The following is a 15,964-nucleotide window of genomic DNA, read 5'->3' as shown; positions in this document are numbered from 1 at the left end:
GGGCAGCTGGTGGCCAAGTGGATAGAGTGTTAGGCCTAAAGTCAGAAAGATTCATCTTCTTGAGTTCAAAGCTGACCTCAAACACTTAACACTTGTGTGACCCCGGGCAAGTCATTTCACTCTATTTGCCTCAGTTTCCTCATCTGTAAGATGAGATGGAGAAGAAAACAACAAACCATTCCAGTATCTTTGCCAAGAAAACCCTAAATGGGGTCATGAAGAATTGGACGAAATTAAAATGACTGAACAACTATATAGCACTGATTCAGCTGAGCACAGCTACCCTGCAGCTAACCCTGCCATGGTCAGAAATGTGTCAAGTGTCAAGACTGAACTACATTTTTCTACTTAGATTACTAAGAAGCTTATGTCAGTGGGTTGAGCCTTACTCCTCCTGCACCAATTATGTCTCAAGGATGGTTTTTTGCCTTTTAAGGAAAAACTAGCTTAGCCTTTGTGGGGTAGATATTGCTGCTACAACAATCTAGATATTTCTGGTGAAAGTGAATTTACATCTGCATAATATGGCAAATAGCTTCTTGTCAATAAATCCTTTTGTATATATAGCTACTGATTCTTGGCAAGTCTGTGAGATGAGGACTTTTAAAAATAATGCATTCCTATGCTTCTCTTTAAATCCCGGGTTCTTAACCTACAGACTATTAACTTAAAAATAAATCTTAGTATGTATATTTCAATATAATCCATTTCCTTTGTAACCCTATGTATTTTATTTTATGCATTTAAAATGGTATTTGGAGAAGCAGTCCATAGGCTTCATCAGATTCCCAAAAAGGTTAGGAACCTCAGATCCAGGTCAACCCAAATGGGGAATCTCATGAACTCAAGAAGGAGAAATACCAAGGATTTTAGTGTCTACATCAGAAAAGCCATCAGTTTCTGTAAATAAATCCAGGGCAGGAGATATGGGATGGTGGGAAGGCAGAGCATTTTTGCCTATGTAAACCTGTGAAAAGTTAAACAGTTTGAGGAAAAATAGCAATTCTTTTCCGGTCTAAGCCATCATCTAAAGATCATTTCCCAAATGCTCAAATCAAACATTTGCTATTATTAACTCATACGTGAATGGCTCTAAGAACAAAATCAGATAAAATAGCTGCCCAGGCAAAGCAACTAGAACCAGACATTGTATATTTTTCTATAGCACAAACAACTTTATCTGGTTGAACTAGTAGCCTTCTGTCTGAGGGTGACTTTCTCAGGATTACTTTCAAATCTGGAGGAACATGAAGCATTCAATAAAATGGCTCTAATTTACAGTGATAGATTGATCAAAATGAAAAAATCCATTTCACACACTGCCTACCTCCACCCCATAGCAGCTAAATTTTACAAATTGTACTATCTGTTGCCTTCTCATTTTCAAGAAGTTCCTAGCAATCATATTACAAAGAAAAACAGAATGCATATAATTGAGCAAAAAGCAATGGCAAAAAGTTTTAGTTCATACTTTTCCCCAAAAAAAGTTATTTGTTCAAGTAAAAGAGTTTACCTTGATTTCAGATCTTTGTAAATATAAGTTTTTGAATTGCCACAAGGATATTTGAATTTTCCACATCCTGAATGGGAATATAGGGGTCTAAACATCACTAACACTTCCACGTGCTTACCCTTCTCATCCAGGTATAAGGCTGCTCTTGAGCAAACAAGTCATTAGTCTTGTTAGTAGTAGCAACAATAGAAGCATAATTCATGAAGTGATTTATTGATTTCCATGGATTGAAATAAACTCAAGAAATTTTAAAATGAGGACACGCTCCCTTGGGGGCAGCTAGGTGGCACGGTGGATAGAGCACCAGCCCTGGAGTCAGGAGGACCTGAGTTCAAATTCTTTCTCAGACACTTATGCACTGTGTGACCCTGGAAAATAACTTAATCCCCATTGCCTCCTAAAAAAGGTAAAAGAAAATGCATTCCCCTCATATAGTTCATGAAGATAATAAACAGGAATGTTCAGGGATCACATTGCTCAAGGTAATTGAATTTGGGAAGATAATAACTTGAAATAATAATAGAGTATTGTCAAATGTGCAAAATGTTTCAGTCCATCAACAAGCATTGATTAAGTGCTTTCTATAGGCCAAGAACTGTGCTAAGTGTTGGGGATACAAAGAAAGGAAACGAAAAAGAAAGACCCTGCTCTCAAGGATCTCACAGTCTAACGAGGGGAGAATGAGTATGTTTGTACACATGTGTGTTTGTATGTATATATGTGTGTGTATAGAGAGAGATTTCTACATAGATATCTAGATAGAATTTATCTAAATATTTAGAATATTTATTTAGATATCTATCTCTATATATATATATATCTGTCTCTATATATAGACATATCTCTATATATGTAGATCTATATGTGTATATATTATATATATTTATGTATATGTATGTGTATGTGTATGTGTATGTGTATGTGGAAAGGATTAAGATGTAAAAAGACTGGCCAAGTGGGAAGAGGTCAGGTTACGAAGGACTTCGGAGCCAGAGGATTTTATATTTGATCCTGTAGGTAATAGGAAGTCACTAGAATTTGTTTAATTTATTGAATGGGGGGGAGTGATATTGTCAAATTTACTTTAGGAATCTAACAGCTAAGTGAAAAGTTGGACTAGAGTGGGGAAAGGCTTGAGGCAGGGAGACCAATCAGAAGGCTACTGCAGTAGTCCAAGTGTGAGGTGATAAGATCCTGCTCCTAGGGTAGTGGCAGTGTCAAAGGAGAGAAAATAGTTTATATGAGAGACGTCATAAAGGTAGAAATCACAGACTTGAAAATTGATTGGATAGACAGGATGGGAGAGAGTAAGGAATTGAGGATGACACTGAGGTTGTGAGCCCAGGTGACTGAGAGGATGGTGGCAACAATAATAGGGAAGTTAGGAAAAGAAGAGAATTAGGAGGAGAAGATAATAAGTTTAGTTTTGGTCATATTGAATTTAGTTGGAGATATGAGACTGGAGGTCAGGAGAGAGGTAATGACTGAATAGTAGATCTAAGAATCATCTGCATAGAAAGCATAATTGAATCTATGTAAGGTGATGTGATCGCCAAGTAAAACAGTAAAGAAGGAGAAGAGAAGAGGTCTCAGGAAGGAGCCTTGGGGGAACAGCCTCATTTAGCAGGTATGACCTGGATGAAGATCTAGCAAACAGGGTTGAGAAGGTACATTCAGAGACAGGAGAGGAGAATCAAGAAAGAATGGTGTCATAAAAACCCGAATGGAAGAGACCATCGAGGAAAAGAGGCTGATTAATAGTGTCAAAGTCTGCAGAGCAGTCAAGAAGGAGGAGAATTAAGAAAGGGTAATAAGATTTGGCATTTAAGAGATTATGAATAACTTTCTTTTCTTTCTTTTTTTTTTTTTTCTTTCTTTCTTTCTTTCTTTCTTTCTTTCTTTCTTTCTTTCTTTCTTTCTTTCTTTCTTAGGCAATTGGGGTTAAGTGACTTGCCCAGGGTCACACAGCTAGTAAGTATCAAGTGTTTGGTCTGAGGTCACATTTGAACTCAGGTCCTCCTGACTTCAGGGCTGGTGCTCCATCCACTGCGCCACCTAGCTTCCCCCCAATTATGAATAACTTTTGAAAAGAACAGTTTTAGTTGAATGATGTGGTTGGAAGCCAGATTGCAAAGAGTTATGAAGAGAATGAGAGGAAAGGAAATAGAAGCACCTGTGGTATACAAGGTGTTTAGGCACAAAAGGGAGAAGAGATATAGGAAGATAGCTAGTGGGGATGAAGAGATCAGATAAGGTTTGGTTGTGTTTTTTTTTTTAATGGAGGAGACATGAGTATGTTCATAGGCAATACGAAAGAAGGCATTAGACAAGAAGAGATTTCAGATTACTGAGAGAGTAGGGATGATAGAGGGCACAATATGCTAGAGAAGAGAGGATGGAATGGTACTGTTTGAACATATAGAAGGATTTGCTTTGTCAAGAGGAAGTGCCTACTTTTCACGTGAGATGTGGTGAAAAAGGAGATAGTGGCAGAAAACATCTCAATTATATGAGCAGAGGAGGGGAAAAGAGGGAGCCTCTGCAAATAACTTCAATTTTTTCAGTGAAACATGAAGTAAGGTTCCCAGCTGAGAGGGTAAGGGGTGGGGGAAGCTATGGGACATTTCATTCTACCTCAAAAGGTTTGAAAAATCTGCTGTGCTGAGTAAGATAATGAAATGTGTGTGTGTGTGTGTGTGTGTGTGTGTGTGTGTGTGTGTGTGTATGTCTGTCTGTCTGTGTGCAAGCAAAATAAAAGGATTCCATTGCTGCAGTGAGGGCCTAGTAGAGATTGTATAACACAAATTTGTAGTGGACCAACTCTACATAGTTTTGTTATTCTCCCTAGCTACTTTAAGCAGTGTGTGAATAGGAGAAAAGCAATGGATGGTGGGTGTGATCCAGTGCTGGTATTCAGCAGGGCAAGATCTTTGATAGGACAAATATATTTATCTATGTGTTATGATATCTATGTGTTTCTGATTGTGTGTGTCTTTTTGGGATAGTATGCCCCAGGTTTGGATTGAGGGGATGCTTTATTTCTACTTTTCTCACTATGCTACTTTGACAAATGTCTTTGCTTTGAGTTAATTGTGTTCTCTTGATGATTATAGAAAGACCAACATCAGTGGGGGCTTTAGTGATAAGGTTACGGATGGGACCCACAATAGAATGGAATCCTCAAAGAAACTTGAACCTGAGGTAGTTAACTTGGGGGTCTAATTTGTGAGTGTGAGTTGTTTGGGAGTAGGGGAATTAGGAAGAGGGAATCAATTTGTTTTCTTTGGCCCTAAAAGGAAAACAGCATTATTGTGTGGAAGTTGCAATGAGGCAAGTATCATCTTATTGTAAAGAGAAATCCTTTAAACAATTAGAACTATACCAAAGTCAAAACGGGCTATAATGGGAAATGTAGATTGATGATTTAACAATCTACTATAGAGAGTATTTACTTGGAGCCCAGTGCCGGTAACATAGTAAGTACTTAATAAAATCCTTTTCGTTCATTCACTCATTCATTCATTCATTCATTCATTCATTCATTCGTTTATTCAAATATAGGTTGAACTAGATGGCCCCTGAAGGGTCACTTCCGTTTCCGAAATTCTGTGATCCCTATAGTGATCATTCTAGTTGAGCATTTTTAAATTGTAGTTTTCTGCTAAGTACCCACCCCCTTTAATTTTTATTTATTTGGGGATAGGGGGACCCAAAACTGTATCTTTATCCAAGTAAAGAATTCCCAATGTGGAAATTTTTTCCAGTGATGCAGATCAGCAATTCATCTGTGACTTATAGTCTCAGAAGGGAACAAGCATTTGTAAGTGCCTACGATGTGCCAGGCAAAGAGCTAAGTAAGCACTTTACAAATATTATTTCACTTGATCATCACAAAACCCCTGTGTATAAGTGCAATTCTCTCTGTTTTACAGTTGAGGAAACCGAGGCAGGCAGGCATGAAGTGACTGTTAGTAAGTGTCTAAATCTGGACTTGAACTCAGGACTTCCTGACTCCAGGGATAGAGCCTGGGGCTCTATCCACTGCATCACCTAGTTGTGCAATGTGAGAGATTTGCTTGGAGCATTGAGGTCACAAACAGTCACAAAGTTAGAGTCAGAAGCAGGGCATGAACCCAGCTTCTGATTCCTTTGTCCCTCATACCTAGAATGCCCTCCCATCTGACATTTGCCTCCTATTCTCCTTCAGCACTCAGTTCAAATCCCATTTTCTGCAGGAGGGCTTTCCCAGCCCTTCCCTCCTCCCACTCAGGGCCTTCCCTCTGACACGACTCTGCATTTACTTCAAATACATCTTCTATGTACCTAGTGCCTTGCTGACCCTCTTCTCCACTGGAATGCAGTTCCTTGTGTGCAGGAACTGTTTACACCTTTCTTTGTATCTCCCAGACTTAGCACAGAGCTTGGCATATAATAAGCAATTAATGACACCTTTGTTGACTGGCTGACCTACCGAATATGTTTTTCTGATTCCAATTTCTGCTCCTCAATCCACTACGCCTTAAATGCTTTGTGCTACCTCTGAAAATCCATGTTACCTGAGTTGATCTTAACAACTATTGGAGGCAGGCAGGGCATGTAGTGCCATCTTTATTTAACAGATGAGGAAAATAATAAGTGAAGGGAGCCACCTAAGGGAATTAGTGGCAGAGAGGAGGTTGTAGCCTACAAGCTTTTTCCTATTCCACATTGCCTCACGGAGCTAAATGAGCAGCCTATGCAGGGTCCGTATTGCAGTTGAGAAGCCTGGGGAAAGTTTGTCCTGGCATCCGCTGTCATCCGGCCAAGGCTCCCTGTAAGTGGCAGAATGAGGCCTTGGTCTCGCTCCAGCCCAGTGTTGAATCCCTTGAGAAAGTGCAGCTTGTCTTTCAGTAATGGAGTCTGCTTCGTGGCCCAACCAAATATACTGATGGAGCTTACAGATTATGACTTGGCAGTGAAAAGGTAGCTGAAGCTGGCATCTCCTGCATTTCTGATACGAGCCCCACTGGAAGCAAATAGCAGCTGTTTTAAACCTGTTTTACTCCTTCAGCACATGTCTTTCTTTGAAGTATAAAGCAATCTATCCAAGCGTCCAATGTAGGATCCTTTGCGGCAGAAAATGATTTCTTTAATGTCACAGAGACAGTAGAGGGAAGAAATTTTGTTTGGTTTGTTTTGGTTTTCAGGAAAAGATAACTGGAAAAATAGAAATCCACAACCTGCCATTGCTAGACAGAAGACTGCATTTGAAAATCAAACTCTTTGCACAGACTGGCCCCTTGCCCGGGATGCAATCCTTTCTCAACTCCATCTTATAAAATTCCTAGCTTCCCTCAGAGCTCAGCTTAAGTGACACCTGCAGCAAGGGTTCTTAACCTGGAGTCCTTGAGTGACTTTGTTTATTTTTTATATTTTAATAACTACATTTCAACGTAATTGGTTTCCTTTGTGATTATGTGTATTTTATCTGATGCACATCCCTTCAAATCTGTTATGTTCCCTTCCCCCCCTCCCCAGTTTCCCTAGAGTTCCAGCCCAATAATTCAAATTTGCTACTATGTACTTTCACCTAGATGTCCCATTAGAGCAGTTAGGTGGTGCAGTGGATAGAGTGCCAGGGCTGGAGTGAGGAAAACCTGAGCTCAAATTCAGCCTCAGATGCTTACTAGCTGTGTGACCCTAGGCAAGTCACTTCACCCTGTTTGTCTCAGCTTCCTCATCTGTAAAATGAGCTGGAGAAGGAAACTACAAGCCACTCCAAGAAAACCCCGAATGGGGTCGTGGAGAGTCAGATATGACTGAAAACGCTGAACAACAACAATGGATGTCTCATGGCACCTTAAATTGAATATGTCACTTGGATCAAAGACCTATGAAATAAAATCAAAGGAAAGATTTCAATTAGAGAAGGAGGAAGATGGGAGAGAGGCAACTTCGACTGAAATCCTTCTCAGATGGCTCATCAGGCAATAGAGATGTCCCTTAATTCTCAAAAGCTATGGCAATAAAATCCAATTTCTGACAAGTCCTACCTTGATGGAAAGGCTTTGTGTGCTTTACATTAATGATTATGTATTGGTCATCCAAAGAGCAGCCTAGTTATGGTCAAAGACCATCTACCAGTTTGTTACAATTGACATAGATGGAAGGAACATCTATACCAAGAGAGCCAACACGAGGAGACAGAACCAATAAGGACAAGAAGAGAGAAAAGGGAGTGGTATAGTACAATTTGACTGGAGTAAAGAATTTCTAGATGGGAGGAATATAAACAATAAAGCAGGAAAGGAATGAAGTAGATTGTAGAGGGCTTTGAATAATAGAATAAGCATTTTGTACTTTAGCTGGTAGTGGAGAACCACCAAAGGTCTGTAAGTAGAGATTATCAGAGCAGTGATTTAGAAAGATTAGTAGGACAGCATTATGAAGGACTACTTTGAGTCGGTATAGGCTGGAGGCAAGAAGATTGTTATCCCATGCTAGTCAGAGATTTTAGGGCCCTTATTCATCATGAACTCTAAATGGCAAATACTTGTAGTAATTACTTATTTTACTCCATTTTTAACTACTGAGTGAATGAGATATATCAGAAGCATACTCTTACACAATATTATGGTAACTCATGATTCTTTTGGGGTGATAAAACAGGAGGTTACTCTGTGGTGCTCACTTACCATCCCTATGATGAGAGTAGTCTTTGCTCTTCATAAACTTTCTTCATTTTTGTAATTAAAAGTATTATTTAATGTAAATTGAAATGTGCAAAGCAGCTTACTTTATTTTCTTCCTTCTTCAGTCTAATGTGTAATGACCACCAGAGTTGTCCTTTCCATAATGTCTTTATGATTCTTAGAGGCAACATTGTGAACAATATCTCCATAGTAAGATTTTCTTTCTTTCTTTTTCCTTTCTTTTTTTGTTTCCTTTTTTTGTGCACCAGGAACACATTTAGCTTTTTTTATATTATGTATCAAAAAATTTCTGAATATCAAAAAATTCCTGAATCAACTAGGTAATGTGTTTTGCCTTCTTGTTGCTTCCATAAGCAATACTGAGAATCTAGATCTCATCCTTGATTGGCCTTTGAACTCTGTTGTCAATGGTTCTTTATTTACAGTAATTGTGTTTGACCTGGTTGGTGTCAAACAGTTGAACTTTTTGATTATTGACTATTTTAGGCTTCAAAAGGTGATCTAAGGATAAGGATGCTGCCTTCAAAGAGACGGAAAGAGAGAGGGGAGGGGAGAGAGGGGCAGGGAGGGAGAGGGAGGGGGAGGGAAAAGAAGGGGGAGGGGGGAGAGAGAGAGGGAGGGAGGGAGGGAAGAAGAGGGGGAGGCGGAGGGAGGGGAGATAAGAGAGAGGAGAGAACACACACACACACAAAACCACATCTAGCTTCTCTGAGAGGCAAGAGCTAGGAACATTGGGTAGATGTCATAGGGCAGCATATTTCAGTTCAATGTAAGGAAAAATTCCCTAATGATCAGAGGTGTCCAAAAGTGTAATAGACTGCCTTGGAAGACATAAAGAAACACATTTCGCCTTGATGTAGGAAAGAAACTTCTTAACAATTTAAGTTATCCCAAAAAAAGGAACATAGTGGGTTGCCCTGCATTTGAGGTCTTCAAGCAAAGGATAAATTACAGTTCAGGTGCGTAGGTATACAGAGATACAATTCTGAGGACCTTTAGGTGGCAGACCTAGACTGAAGAAGCTTAAACGCCTGGCTGAGGAATTGGTATTTTACCCTAGAGGCCATGAAAGACCCTGAAGGTTTTTGAATAGGGCAGTGACATGGTCAGAAGGTGCCTTAGGCAGATTATATTGGCAGATGTAGGGAGAACTCATTGGAGACAGTTGAAATTGGTAGCTTGGAAGCCAATTAGGAGGCTATTAAAATAGTCCAGGCAAAATGTGGTGAGAACATGAACTAGGATGTTGGTTTTGTGAGCAGAAAGGCCGAGAGAGGTTTTGGGGAGATAGGATTGGCAGGGCTTGGCAACTGTTTGAACATAGGGGTGTCTGGGGGATGGTGGTTCCCTCAATAAAAATAGGGACGTTTGGTGTAAAGGTAGGTTTAGATGGGAAGATAACACGTTTAGACATGTTTTGTTTGAGATGCCAATGAGAAATCCAGATGCAGTTGAGTGGTAGGCAGCTGGAGAGAAGAATAATAGATGTGTTAGATGGAAAGTATACATCCTATTCAGAAAAAGAAATTGAGACTTGTCCCTATGCACAGTGGCCTTTCATTAGACCCTGAAGGAGTAAGGAATACAAAGGGGTCTTATGTCATCAGGTAGCTCCAGGAGTAAGGATAGATAGAATTTGAACAGTGTTACGGAAAGAGTACTGGACTGAGAGTCAGGAGGCCTGGGTCCTAACCCCAGTTCTACCATTAACCATTGTATGGATGGTAGCTGCTTTACCTTTCTGGTGGTATCAATTTACTACTAAAATAACTATTTCCTCTCAGTTTCCTTGCCTATAAGATGAGGAGTTTGGATCAAATTATTCCCAAGATCCCTACAACCTCTAACTTTCTTTGATTCTATGAGTGTCAATATAAACCACTACCATTATCACCATCATCCACCAAATATCTGAATGTGCACATTAGGTGCCCTCTGGCCTTTATAAGGCAAAGCAAAAGCTCAAGGTCTTTGTCTTGTGGAATATGTAGTTTGAAGGGCCTCAATTTAAATCATCCTTTTCTTTGGGACACTTATTTAGAGGCTTCAGTCTCAGACATTTACTAGCTGGTGGCATCCTGGACAAGTCACTTAACCTCTGTCTACCTGAATTTCCCTATCTGTAAAATGGGAGTAATAATAGCACCTGCCTCACAGGGTTTTTGTGTGGATCAAATAATATTTGTAAAGTGCTGTGCAAACCTTGAAGTATTCTGTAAATGGCAGGCATGGTGACATGGATACAGAGGTCTGGGCTTGGAGTCAGGAAGAGCTGAGTTCAAATTCACTCTCAGAAACTTCCTAGCTGTGGGACCTTGGACAAGTCACTTAACCTCTGTTTGCCACTGGAGAAGGAAATGGCAGACTACTCCAGTATCTTTGCCAAGAAAACCAACGGACAGAGGTTGACAGGGTCACGAAGAGTCGGACACGACTGAACAAAAACAAAAATTATTATAGCAGTAGCTCTTAGAAGAGGCATTTATTAATAAGGAAAAGAAACAGGGTACAAAATGAAATCCTTCTGAAAATATCTTAAGATCATTCACCTCTACATTTGGAATAACAGCAGACTGTATTTTTCCTTTTTGCTATCTCTTGAGTTTCACTTCAGGCCCTGAACTCCTGAACCCTTTCAGTGGTGGAAACTGTTCCAGTTCTATCCGAAGAGTTCTTAGGTACCGTGTATGGAAAGAGTGCTGGTTCTGGAGTTCCACACCCTGGGCTTGAATTCCACTTCTATGGTATTTGTCAAGGAATCTGTGCTTCAGGTTTTTTTATCTGTAAAACAAGGGGGCTGGACTATATGACCTCTAAGGTCCCTCCAATTCTTATATCTATGATCCAGGACCTCTTCTAGGAACTAGCTCGGCAGCATTCCCTGCCCTGCTCCAGCCCTCCCTACCTCTTGAGGAAGGTGGAAATGGAGAGCTAAGCCTGGTTTGAGGACATGGAGAAATAGTCCATTCAGCGGAAAATGGTTAGTATAGCTTTCTTGCTAGTCCTCTGAACTAAAAGGAGCAAACCCCAGGGGAGTGTGCGTGCCAAAGTATGGAAAGGTGATGGAGGTGTTTACTACTTTATTGGGGCTGGGAAAGAACTCATTTTCTCGCTTTATATTGGAAAACGGTCTAGGGTGTGACTGCTCAGAGGTTGTTAGGGTAGGTAGCTGGAGGCAAAAACTTCTGGGATGAAAATCCCATCTCCTTTCTTTTTGGTCACACTTTTCCCCCCTTTTTCATTTTCCTTCCTCCCTAGACCATGTCATCTTCCCCAATTTCTTTTTAAGCTCATTCTCCTTCGAGGCATTTTAGACGATTGGTTCCCCCCTCCTCCCCCCCTTTGTCTTTTCTTAAAAAAAAAAATTAGCTCACCCCCCTCCCCATTCACCAGACCTGTGAGGAAGGGGAGGGATCATAGGGCCCTAATCCCTCCTCACCTCTTGACCTCTTTTCCTTTAGGATCTTTCCTACTGCCTTCTCCTCTAGGAAAAGAAAAGCCAAGGAATTAAACACATCTCCTCCCTCTTCTCCCATCCCCACTCCACCCCCTCTGGCAACTATAACCACGAAGCTAGAAAGTGTGGTGCGTTGTGGTGTGTTGTGAGTATGGTGTGTGTGTGTGGGTGTGTGTGTGTGTGTGTATGTGTGCTTCCCCAAAACAATCCCCAAACCCTCAATGGAGAGAAGTCTGTGGGTTTAGAAGTCTGCTTCTGTTTGTGAAACCGCGCGTGTGTGTATTATAGCGTATTACATTATAGGGCGCCTTTTCAACCCAATCCGTGGGAATACCCAGGAGGGATGGGTGCAATCCCCAGCTACAACAAAGCCAGGACCGGCTGGCGAAGTTGAAAGACTTTAATTTTAAAAAGGTAGCTCGAACTGGGGATGGGGGAAGAATTGGGGCGGGGGGAGAATGGAGGTGTTAGTGAGGGAGACCTTTGGCTAACCCAGCTATACTTAGTGAAGCGAGTCCAGTGAGGACAAGATAAATCCATCCTGAGGAAGGCAGGGAACCTTGGGGACTCGCGCTGAGAGAAGCAGGATTAAGTCTCCAGCTCCGATCGCCCTCTGGAAATGTCGAAATGTTGAAGGCGTGGGCTGAAGGGACACAGGCGGACGGATTCTGAAACGGAGTTGGGAGGGTGGGGGTTGGGATTTAAAAAAAAAAAAAGGCAATCTGAACGCCTTGAGAACTCATAACCTTTTTAGAGAATCCGACAACCTGACTTTGAAGTTCTGCCTGGTCCTCGCTTTCTCTTCGAGGCCTGGGCGCGGAACTGGCGGGTTCTGACTGTGACCCCGGCTTTGTAATCCCACCGATATTGCCGCGATTCACTGGACCACATCGGTGTAGTAGCGATCTCAGCTCTCTGATCTGTGAGCTGGCAAAAGAGCGCAGCTATGCCCTGACCGAGGCGGCCGTGCAGTGACGGAGCCGCCGCCGCTGCTCGCTGCTCCCGCCGCCGCCTCCGGGGCTGTCCGAGGAGCAGCCGCAGCCGAGCCAGGAGGCAGGGCTCGCCGGTGACGCCGGTCCATGAATATTGCATTAGGCTAGGATGCCGCTACATGCTGTCACATACCAAGCCCTGCTCCTCTCCCTCCCTGGCGCCCAGGCCCCGGCACCCAGGGGCCGTAGGGATGGAGGGCCCAAGAGAGAAGGAAGCTTTCCCTTAGGAGAGAAGTGTCCTCACAGAAAGAAAGAGTGAAGCTGCTGGAGGGAAAAGGGTCGAGATTTTGAATTTTTTTTTTGGGGGGAGACGTTGTCTTGAGTTGCAAGTGGCAGGTCTGAGGTTTAAACGTGGGGGCCAGGGGTCCGCCTTACCCACTCAAACAAAACCAAATAACAACGTTTGAGAGGAAGTAAGCATGGCTACGCAAGGAAGCTCAGCTGTAGAAAAGGGTGTATGCGTGGGCTCCGAGTGCTAGGTACCCCACCTTGCAGGGCCCCATCACCTTCAGTACTACTGGAGGAAACTATACTCAGGCTTTTTCGTGTGGGTCCATCCTGGTGTGGGAGAGGGACCAGGGTACTTTGTCTCGTATTAAAGTTCCCATGATCGCCCTTTTGCTTCCCCCCTTCAGTTTTTTTTTTTAAGTTCAGTAAGTGACCCGAATATTTGCCAGTGCACTTGGTTTTCCGAGTACCTGGTTATTATGCAGTTCACACGGGCTGGGGAGCGGAGTGCAATGGTCCGCGAGTCTTTCCAAACTGTACTTCGGGAGTTCCTGAGCCCCGCAAAGGGACCGTTGAGAGGGAGGGTCGCGAAGACCTTCAGCTGTAGAGGGAGAGAGAGCAAGTGGCTCTATCCTAGCTCTAAACCCACTAGCTTGGGAAGTTCTTAAGAGGGAAATGAAGGGCAGTATTGGGGAGGAAGGCCTCTGGGGACCCCGGTTGCTCTCACGAGAATTTCGGGGCTGCGACAGTAGACTTTCTCTAGAGTGGACTCTTAACCAACCTAGCCTGGTGAGGCCCTTTTCTTGGAGGGGGCGGGGGCTGGGGGGGCTATTGACAGAGATGCCGATTCTTGGTCACTCTAAGCAAAAACCCACCCATGCACCAGAACAGTCCCCGGAGTTGGTCGGTCCGAAAGGAAAAAGCAGTAGAAGCAAAAGGGATTACAGCTATATTTGTAGTCTTAGATGAAGCTGAAAAGGACTTCTCGTGGAGGTCATTAAAAAAAATTACTTCAAAATTTAATATAAACCAGGAGGGGGCTCGAGCTCACCCTCTTTATGTGGGGGAAGGGTAGCCTCCCACTTCCCCTCTTCCACGTAGACCACGCTCCTGCGCTCCCCCCAGCCCCGAAAATCTACAATGAAACTTCCCCAACCTCCTTTCTGGAACCCCCCCAGACTACTGGAAAGTGGGGTGAGTCTTGGGCTACTTGGTCGTCTTCCTCCTTTCTTTTACTCACCCTTTCCTCTTCTATTCTTTCCCCTACGCGTCTTCCTCACCCCTCCCCCTCCTCGTCCCTCGTCTTCCTCCTCTTTTCTCCTTCTCCTCCTCTTCCACTTTAAAACCGAGTCACCTGAGCCAAGTCCGGGAACCAGGCTAGAATGTAAAGGAAGAGACGCCCCGTTTCCCTTCCTCTACACCCCGGAAAGTTGCGCGAATTCGGGAGCTTGGTTGCTGGCCTATCAATACCTACTTGTCTGCAGTCCCGGGGCTCTACCGTAAGGACCTTTTCTTGTACCCCGGTTATTTACTTAACAAAGTGCAGCCTGGGGGTGACCAATTTCTTTTGTTTCGTCTTTTTTAGTGGATCAAGTGAAAGTAGGGGTCCCAGTAGTAGGGACCCCAAATTTTTCCTCCTCAACCCAAACTCGGCCAGACCAAGACCGCATTAACAGTTTCGAATTCTTGTTCAGGGGTTCTACTTGGTCGGAAAAAAGGAAAATTTGCCCTGAAAAATACTTAAATTAAACCAGACCTCGTTATTTGGTCTATTTCTATACTGAGGCCTTGGAGGCTGGCTGGCTGCAAAATATTTCATTCGCAAATGAAGTAGACCTAGATCTCACACACATTCACACTCACTCACTTACACGCGCGCACACACACACACCAGCAGCAGCAAAAACACTTTCTCAAGCTTCCCTCTCCACCTCGGCTCCCAAATTCTTTAAATGTGAAGAGCATACTACTTTTAATCCACATTCACGGTCGAGTAATAAGCACATTCAGAATTACCCCCCTTCTTTGCTTTCCCCCCGAACATCTGTAAAGAAGATTGGGAGACCATAAAAGTTAACTCCACCTAATGGGAACTTACAGCGAAAATCACTCAGTTAATTAGAAGAGTTCCTATTTTTCCGCTCCGAGTAGATGGGGAGGTGTAAATCCTGAGGAATTTAAGGGAATTAACTGCATACGTGGGAAATCTTCACACGTATCCCATTTCCCTCTCCCAGTTCGTGTTAATACTGCGAAGGGTATAGAGTTGCTGAACTTTACCGTCACAACACAAGCTGTTGTGTCTGAGGGGATTAACTAAGCCAAGTCATACACAAACAGAACCTTGAAACTTTATAAAATAAAATAGTAAATGGTTGCCTGAGGTGAAATGAAATATTTGAATTTGAACTCTGAGCAGATGTGTTTTGAAAGAGAGAAATCTTCGACAAATGCTACACTTCTAAATATCGTTTGCCTGGACTTTTCCTAAAATGTGGCTTTTGCTGGAAAGATTAGGGATTTGGGAATGTGAAACGAGGGAATGTGAGAGTTACTCGAGCTATATCTTATACAGTGAGAGAAGTGGGAAAGAAAGAATAGCAAGTTATTTGGAGAAGGGAATTTGACTTTTATAAATACTTTTATAAATCAGTAATTTTGTGAATAAATCTACAGCATAGGTAAGTCCATATTTCAGCTTAGTAGCCCTTGAGCTCACAAAGCTAATTTCCTGAATACTTGTAAAACTAAACAAACCCCAGACATAGGCCTTTATAGACACAGTATAGTATTAAACTTGTTTAGTGCATCTATGCATATTACACAATGCATCCCTATATGTGAAATACATTAATTTTACTTGTAGAAAATGTTCTATAACATACTTACATTCATTGGCTGAAAAGTGTTGACGGATTATTTTACCAAACAAGAAATTAAATTATAGTGAACAATTAGCACTTAACTTGTAATTTAATTTCTGTTATCTGAAAAGATACTTACTGTAGTTCCTTTTTATAACATTCTGGCATGACTTTTAATACAAATAAGTTTTAAAAAAAGCCACCAACTATTTAGGACA

Source organism: Phascolarctos cinereus, unplaced genomic scaffold (assembly GCF_003287225.1).
Source record: "Phascolarctos cinereus isolate Bilbo 61053 unplaced genomic scaffold, phaCin_HiC Scaffold_1;HRSCAF=81, whole genome shotgun sequence".
Taxonomy (NCBI): Eukaryota; Metazoa; Chordata; class Mammalia; order Diprotodontia; family Phascolarctidae; genus Phascolarctos; species Phascolarctos cinereus.
The sequence above is the reverse complement of the archived record's forward strand: the minus strand, read 5'-3'. Positions refer to the sequence as shown.